Raw genomic sequence first — 9,616 nt, forward strand, 5'->3', positions numbered from 1 at the left:
AATTGATATTGTGTTCATATATGTTAATAGTTGTTGTTTTCACGATTATGATTAACATTGGTAAAATATCATACATACTCCGTATTCAGGTGAAATGGCAAACTCCTTCTTTAATGTTACATCAACACCAACCCAATCACCCATAAAAACACCACCGGTGCCCACTCGAAGTTCTCCGCGTGGGAAGATGATGAAATCTCTAGTGGAGCCTTTATCCCGAGCTGCGAAGATCAAATGGACTACCGCTATGGATCAGATTCTGTTTGACACATTTATCGAGCAGGTAGCATTAGGGCGTAGAGCTGATAACGATTTCAAGCGAGAGGCGTACCAAATTACGGCCGAAGAAGTTACAAAACATACTAGCATAGCCGTCCAGTGGCAAAACGTGTTGAATCGGTTGAGATATTATAAAAGAGAGTATAATGCAGTGAAAGACATGCTGGCGGCAAGTAGGTTTGGTTGGAACAATGAAAGGATGGTAGTCATGACTCCAGATGAAGTCTGAGAGGAGTATCTTAAGGTAAGTGTTACCGGTTTTTAACATCCCATCATACATCTATATATAGTTTTAGTCCTTAATTACAACTATCTTATTCATCTGGCAGTCTCACCCACGTGCTGAACGACTCCGTGGGAAACGCATCAAAAGGATGGATGACCTTGCAGTGATTTGCGGATCCGACTAGGCTACAGGACACTATGTGCAAGCCAGTAGGAGTATGGCGGCATAATCATCCCGTCTTCAGCGAGATCTTAATAAAGTATGGAGAGAGATTGATGATATGGATGATACGATTGACCTATCAGAGGATTATGTGACAGACTCCACAGGGACCATTCCATTACCATTGAACAGTCCTACGATGGGACATCATGACTCCTACAACACTCCCACTCACACTCCTGATTCCGATGGTACCCGAGGAGGGACAGGAACATGGAAACGATCACGCCCTCCTCGTCCCTGTGATGTATTGGGGACCTCTGCAGACCGTTGCTGATTCAATGATGAAATTTGGGCTTGGCAAAGAGGTCAATCGCACAAGCAAGGTACTTGATGTGCTAGAAGAGGTGAAAGGCCTGTCCAGCTCTAAATTTCTCGAAGTTGGTCGGATCCTGAGTAATGACAAGTTACTGGCGTCGTTCTTTGTTAGTCGCCAACCCGGCCGTCTAATGGAGTGGTTAAAGAAAACACTCCGTAATCACTTTGGTGATGGAAGTGTTGGATCTATTTGACAGGGTTTGGTCACTGCGTTTCTTATGGTTTTTTCTTTATCTGAGCATGTAATAACTTATATTATTGTGATGTTGTTTATTTTTACTTTTTTTTGTTTGGATAATTTTTAGATGTTGATGTACTTCTATATATGCGTATTATATACCGTATGTGACTGATGTGATCTTTGACTATACATGTTTGTTAACATCTTCGGTATATATACTCACATGCTTGCATAATGCTCTGAAAGAAGGAACGAACCACACACTTGATTTACCAGAGGAAGGGTATGTATATACAAGTTTTATAACTCTTATAAAGGATTAGTAAGGGATAGTTGGATTCCTTCTGATCGCTATACATCATTTTGCAATCCTAATCCGATTTTCATATATGCTGTTCTTAATCCCCGCATGTCATTGCAGATGGGTAAAGATAAGTACTATGTTGTGCTCGTTGGACGTCATCCAGGAATATATGTCACATAGGACGATGCTCGAGTAGAGGTGAAGGACTTCAGTGGGGACAGACACCGAGCCTTTCGGAATTAGAAGGATGTTGTGGCTTACAGGGAAAATTATTTCGGTAAGGCAAGTCAACCATCTAGACCTCTCACAGAGTCTCCATGTGTTGAGGTTGCTGCTACATCTGCGATGATGGACATCCATGACATTACGACCTCGTTTATCTGGCAGGTATCCCAGACCAACAAGGAAGTGGTGGAGAAGTCCATGTCAACTGATGATCTTGCCACATCGGATGGCGAGAGAGTCGTCTCCATTTTGATTAGCGTGTTGGCTATTTTCTTTGCGTTGCTTATAATTTTAAAATTTTAGATAGTATTGATGTGGTAACTTCGAGGATATTTCTGTTGGATATTTGTGTTTTTTTGTGGTCATTAACCTTGGGTTCAATCTATAGCAAAATGTTTCTAATGATGGACGCTCAAACAACACTATATACTGGAATCTGGTATAAATGTGTCTGGGATATACTTCATTTTTTGGTATCATACTGGCAAATGATCTGTAAATATAGATGGCCGGAATGGATGAAAAAAATATACATCATGATGGGTCCCACAGAGCACCCACCATCGTCCATTGGACGGCGTCAAAGGGAGTAACCAATCCATCGAAAACCTGTACCACGAATGGCGTGGGTGCGGAATGAAGACTAACAAGGTCAATAGCCAAATCGCTACTGACATGGCATCACCAATTTATGTGGACCCCACCATGATGCATGTGTTGTATCCATACCGTCCAACCATTTATATAGATCGTTTTATGGCTTTTCAAAGAGATTAAGATAGATCTAAATTTCAAGTGAACCCCACAGGGGAAAATGGGCTGAGGACAGTGACATCCTCCGTTGAAAACTTCTTATAGGGGCCACAGTAGTTTCTTTTAAAAGATGATATTTTTGTTTTCACTTCATCTATCTCTATGTTCACAATTGAATAGGATGGATCTCAAAAATACATGATTGTGGGCCTTGTAAATGTTTCAACGGTTGGTGTTACGGCTCAAGTGGTTTTATGTAGTGGGTCCACTTGAAATTTAGATCTATCTTAATCTCTTTGATAAGCCAGACAACAAACTCTAAAATTGGTTGGACGGTATGGATACAACACATCATCATGGTGGGGTCCACAAAGATTAGCGACGCCATGTAAGTAGCGATTTAGCTACTCACATAGTCTTCATTCCGCGCCCAGATGCAATTAAGCGTGCTTTAATCCCGCCCTACCTAACACAGGCTTCCCAAACATGCCATTCGTACGCAGTAGTTGGGATTGCATTCAATTCCATGCCTATCCAAACAGGACAACTGAAATGAATCCTTAGATTGACGGCCCTTCCCAAACAGGCCACCTAAACAGACGCCAGATTTCTCTTTACATTGGGATTGCAGACAATCCACTGATAACACATTAATTGCATAGTTATCTGTGCAATCCAATCGGATCCCATCCACTACACTTCAATCCACCTGTCCAAATGGGCCCTAAGAAGTTGATGGTAACCATTTTTTTATTTCATTTTTTTGTTAGCTTGTCGGTACACCCCACTGTCAGTTCACACTTTACTTTAACCATTTGATTTGTCCGTAGAAATAAAAGTTGTTGATACTAAACTGTTTTAATTATTAGTCACAGGACAAAATTTGATTGAGTCATGTGTCGCTGTCAAGATAAGATGCCCATGAAGTATGTTTGACTTGACCTGAATATTGTCCAGCTTGTACCAAGCTCAGCACAGGGGATGAGATTTAATTGGATGACATGGGCCTAGTTGATTACCTGATGAATAAAGCAACTTTCAAACATACTTTGCTGGAGGTTCTACCTCTGAAAGCAACCTACCATGTTGTACACCCAGATCCATGGCTCAATTGGCAGACTGAGTGGAGATACCTCGTTTCAACACTTGAGGTCTTGGTATCAATCCCTTGGGGGTGGCTAACATGGAGTGTGTGTGCGGACATGGGTGTGTACTAACAAGCTAACCCGAAAAAAAAAAAAAAACCTGCCATGTTTTCGAATCCTGCCACATTCTGCTCGTGCGGAGCTGAGTACGAGCAAAGGTAGTATCCAATCTAAATATATTCAGGTATCTTGGTGACTCAACTATGTGGGGCCATGATGCATGTGTTTTATCAGCACTGTACATCAAATTTTTTCAAGTTATATTAGAGCATGAGGCCAAAAATGAAGTAAATCCAAAGCTCAAGTGGACCACACTACATAGAATAGTAGAGGTTAAATGCTTATCATTGAAAACTTCTTGGAGGCACATAAGTTTTGGACCAAGCTAATATTTGTACTTTCCCTTTCTTTAGTTCTTTGTTGGCAAAATAATATTGAAAAACCAAAAATAAAATTGTTTAAATTATAACACCAGGTTGAATCACGTATAAATATGTTATCCTTAAAGCTTAATCCGTGCCCTTCTCAATTTCTGATGAGTAACAAGTGAATTATGTCCAAGATAAGACAAGCCTGGTCCTATGTATAGCAATCATGAAGGGATTTATTTAGGAACTCAGTAAACATAGATACTCGTTTAGAAGATTTGATGAGTGGTTGAATTCAGTAACTCAAATAATGCTTGAGCTACTTAACAATTTCTTATGAGGAAAAAAAGAAAACCAAAATTGGAGAGATTAAATCGGATTTGATGGAATATGTTGGAGTTAGATCATTCTAGATGAGGATGATCCAATTTATATAGTATTTGAGGAGTAGACTATTGTTAGGTGGTCATCAATGGATCAAAGATTTGACTATTAGATAGTCAAGGGGAGTACTGTGGAAACCGAGCATCCCATCCTCCATTTCTCCGAGATTATTACCCATTCAACTACTTATAAACTACAATTTTTCTCGGGCTCCTCCCAATGTGGGACTAAAGAAAATACACTTTTCTTTTGAAAATTTCAAAATAGTTTCGAAGGAAAATTGAAAATTTTTAAATATTTTATTTATTTTTAAAACCAAAAATTTCAGCAATTTGCTCGTTATGAACAAGTTAGATAGATAATAAATATTGGTGGGCTATAGAAAGGTTTCAAAGGTGTGCATAGTTGTCCCCATTGATTTCTACCATGCGGTTTGCTGCGGTTTTAAATCTACTTCAGTTTTTGCTCATGCCTTAAAATGAGTGGCAAAATGAATGGACTTTAAATACATATACAAACACACATGCTATCTCATCTATGTCTGCAACACGTCTCAATAAAACTCCTGACAATAAGACCTAATGACCTCAACACAGGTAATAGGGCCACCACGAGGTATGCATTTCATACACAATGTCCATCTGTTTTGCTAGGTTACTTTAGGGCATGAGTCCAAAATTGAATATATCTGGAGCTTAAGTAAACTACATCACAGAAAACAATAGTAATAAATCCCCTAGTGTGGAAATTTATTAGGGAACACAGAAGTTTGGGATCAAGCGTCAAACTCATTGGGGGCCAGTAGTTTTGGATTAAGCTGGTATTTGTGTTTTCCACCCTTTGAGCTTTGAATATAGTTCAATTTACCTCATGCCTTGAAATAAGCTGGCATAACAAATGGAGTGCATGGATAAAACACATACATCACGGTGGCCCCATACAGTCCTGACATCACGTAGCTAAGTGGTGTTGGAGTCACCTCAACAATCCACGCCCCACTTGCTGAGTGGATGGGGCTAATCTTTTCACACCATGATCCTCATGGTGGGGCCAATCTGGACGGTTGGATGTCTCACACAAATGAAAAAATGGAAATCATCTAGCGGGTTTTGGTCGGACGTGAGCATTTCTCCCCTTCAATAGGCATCAATTGGATGGCTACAATTGCTTGATCAACAAACCGTTCAACATAAACGCCATCGGTAATACTCCTGAAATTTTGAACGGCTTAGATGACAGTAACCGTACATGAGTGCCACATGGGAGGAGGATAAATCACCAATAGTTTTTAAAATAGTGGGTCGTACGTAGGAGTCATGAGTACAATACGAGAGCAACCGACAAGCAATGTTGGCCAATGCCGGTGGATCATCTAATGCAGTTCCATCTCTCAATGAAGACTACAACACCCACCTGTGGGCCCCAGATGACGTGAGCCAACATGGCAGGGGCTTTTTACATGGCCCACCTAAAATTTGGCTGAGGATCTTCCAAGTCAGACTGGGCGCTGATGAAGAGCGTTGGAGAAATTAGATAATGCATCAACCCCAACTACCTTTAACTACACCTAGTTATGATATTATGACGTGTGGTTGTGACGATAGATGATGGTTATTACTTTTCTCTTAATTAAAAAGCACATTTATTCCCAACAACCGACCTAAATTGTACTTTCACACCATCTTCCCTCTGTAATAAGACACGTGACATGCGTGGCCTACCTCCACAAATGTCTATGGTATGGTCCATTTGATCTTTGGATATGCTTCATTTTTTGGCTTAAACCCTAAAATTATCTGATAAAATGGTTGGAATGAGTGGATAAAATATATATATATATCACGGTGGATCCCACAGAGTTTACTCAGTAGGCTTAGCGAACTGAGTTACTTATTACCTTCCGTTTTGTTTGTGTATGAAAAGTGTGCCAATCACATTGGCTCTTCTTTACTTCTCCAACGCTAAACCGATGGACGGATGGAACTGCAACGTGCAGTGGTGCGAGTGTACTTCCCAAGATAGCCATGGCTCACACGTGGCAACATGACGCATGTGAAATATCCAAGACTCCCAAGCGCTCATCTGGGATGCCTTTTTAGCAACTTTGAGTCCTCACGTGTGACGCATCAGCACGTAGTCCAAGTCCGTCGGAGAGTACACTTGCATGGGATCGTATTGAGAAAGAGTTTTCTATGCTGGAATACATGGTTGGATGAGAAAAGCGAGAACCTTCGAATCTGGATTGCTTTTCCAATGATCCAAGCCGTTTATACGACGAGTCTCACATTGTATGATGGAAATTCAATAAATTAAAGTTTCAATTCGAATTATTTCAATTTTTTTAATAATTTGGCTCTTTTGCTTTGAACATGAAGGGTCATGATAACTTTTTTTAATCAATGTGTTGAAATATTTAATCCAAGAGTTCTTTGGGTCACTCCCCATCCAATGGGAACCCTATCAAATAAACGGTTTGGATTGTTGAATGACCCAAATCCAACGGCTAGAATCGTACTTATCTTATTGGAATACGTGCGGATGTATTAGAGCAAGCCAAAAGCATTCACCCATAAAGGCTCGCGTCATTCTACACGCCACACGCGTGCGAGATCTGCCCCATTCATCGGGCAAGGCCCACGTCACCCGGAACTTACTATCAGAAGAATGGATGGTTGGAAAAAAAAAAAAAGTGTCAAACGGTCTATATCTAGCACCCAAAAGTGGCCCACCCGATGAGAAGACCAACCTGATCATCTTAAAAGAGAAGGCCAAGATCACGCACACGTGCCATATTGGAAGCGGATTGCATGGTGTGCCACACACCACCTACCTTCCATGGTGTGTAAATAAGTTATGTGGGAGCCACCATGATTTATATGTTATATCCACACCATTCATCCATTTTACTATATCATTTCAAGGCATAAAGCTAAAAATGAGAACTTCCTAAGGGAAATTTATTTGCCATCCAACCTGTTCATGAGGTTACACATATTAGGACGAAAGGAAAAATCAAATATCAAATTGGTTCAAAACTTCTGTTACCCTTATAGATTTTTCAATGGTAGATGTTTTACCCCCACGCTCCCAAGAACTTCTCAATGATAGATGTTCAATCTCCCTAACCCACCCCCTAGAATTTTGGGAGGGCAGATGTTCAAGTCACACTTATTTTGCTGGTGTGGTCCACTTAATCTTGGATCTTAATTTCTCAATGATAAATGTTCAATCTCGTAGCCCCACCCCTTAGAATTTTGGAAGGATAGATGTCCAAGTCACACTTGTTTTTTTTGGCGTGGTCCACTTAATATCTGGATCTTTCTCATTTATGGGCTCAACCCCTGAAACAATTTTGTCAAATGCCGTCGCAGTTTAGATACATCACTTAACTTGTTGACGTCAACAGCACAGAGGTCAGTGCGGGACCCGGTCCATCAATTTCCCTAGACAACTAAGAAAAAAGCAATCACAGGGTGAGCCACACTACGATAATTGCCTAATCAACACATGACAGCTGTCCTGATCGTGACCGTACCACGAATTTAATTTTGGTAATGCCACATCAAATGATTAAATGGCCCATCAAAGTACATTAATTTTTATTTTTTTAAAATAAGGATAATGTCAATAATCATGTCTCTCTTCTTGATCGCAGTGCAACGGATTATGTGAGGTGGGGTAACAGTTCACAGAGGGAGCGGATTAGGTGAGAGCTGGACTCACTCAAGACAGTGCAGCGCTTACCGTAGGGCCCATCTTGATGTATGTATTTTATATCCATGCCGTCCATCTGTTTTTTATTACCGTTCTAGTGTATTATACCAAAAAGAGGAAATCCAATGATCAGGTAAACCATACCTTAGGAAAAAGTGGTGATTGACCATTAATGGGTCATGAAGGTTTTGGATCAAGCTGATATTTGTATTTTACCTTCATCAAGGTCTGTGTGACCTTACCAACAGGTTGGATGGAAAATCAACATTAGGTGGGCCCAGGAAATATTTAATGATGGGCATTCAATTACCATTGTTTCCTGTGGTACGGTCCATAGATTTGCAATCTGCTTTATTCTTTGCTTTATTCTCGGGGAAAAGGACCTGAAATGATGGCCGGAGTTGATATACAACACATACATCAAAGTGGGCCCCACGGTCATGGATTCACCAACTAAGCTGTTGCCCGGGACTCACCTAATACGCGTCCAGATTCTAGTCACCGACATGTGTGAGCGAGTACAAAGATAATTAATTAATCATTGACTTGCGATATTTCATTTTGTGAAATGCTCCAGCTCTTAGAGCACTATAAGTTATGGTCCTCCTAGGTGCAGTGAGTCGTTTGGACACTCTGATTGATCCATCTGAACTACTGTACATTAAGTTCAAAACACATTTCATGGCTACATGAAAAAATCGACATTGATCTGATGATCCTATCCATCCTAAATGTTTCCTTTTTTTTGTAGCCGTTCTTTTTCTAAGCAATGGATGGGATGGTTAGGATTCGAGAGAGAGAGAGAGAGAGAGAGAGAGAGATCCTTTAAAATTATAAACAATCCATGATGGCCCCTGAAAGATACATGGATCACATGGTTAAACTGACCTATTTTTTGTAAACGATCCTGACCGTCAATATTAAATACCACTGATCAGATGGTTAAGGCCGCCAGATCGGTGATATTTTTATACAGTAGCCCATGAAATGACTTATGAATATAATGAACGGTGTAGATCAATGGATTTAATTGTCTAAATGTCCCAATACAACTAGGACCACTATAACTTATAATACCCTTAGAGCACTGAAGCTTTTCTCTTTGAGTTTACAAGCACGTTTGTATTTTACTTAATGAAGTTTGCATGGCCCCGAGAATGAGAGACGTGAATCACAAGACAATCGTGACAATCGGACGGTTGGATGTGGGGCCCACCACGTTTAAATGATCTGAACTGTTGCATACCTACCGCGGTAATTATAATTATTAGAAGATACAGATACAGTTGTTGATTTTTCTTCTCCCTTAAATTTCTGTGTTTTGGATTTTATGGTTTTTTCTTTAGTACCAGAAATAAATATGCTAGTGTTACCATCACACATCCAGCCAAACGTCGATCGTTCTCCCATCCATGATCTGTCACAATAATCGTTGGTTAGGATGAGCCATGATCCATCACATCAGTGGTTGTTGCACCGGGCCGTCTATTTCCATTT

The 9,616-nt window shown here is 40.3% G+C and overlaps 1 long non-coding RNA gene across 1 annotated transcript; it reads left to right on the plus strand.

Moving 5' to 3' along the window:
- Positions 1–1,293: 1,293 nt before the first annotated feature.
- LOC131230416 (uncharacterized) lies at positions 1,294–2,121 on the plus strand. Its single transcript, XR_009164025.1, has 3 exons — positions 1,294–1,509; positions 1,648–1,807; positions 1,918–2,121. It is a non-coding gene; the product is annotated as an uncharacterized LOC131230416 (long non-coding RNA).
- The last annotated feature ends 7,495 nt before the right edge of the window (positions 2,122–9,616 follow it).

Source organism: Magnolia sinica, chromosome 2 (genome assembly GCF_029962835.1).
Source record: "Magnolia sinica isolate HGM2019 chromosome 2, MsV1, whole genome shotgun sequence".
NCBI lineage: Eukaryota > Viridiplantae > Streptophyta > Magnoliopsida > Magnoliales > Magnoliaceae > Magnolia > Magnolia sinica.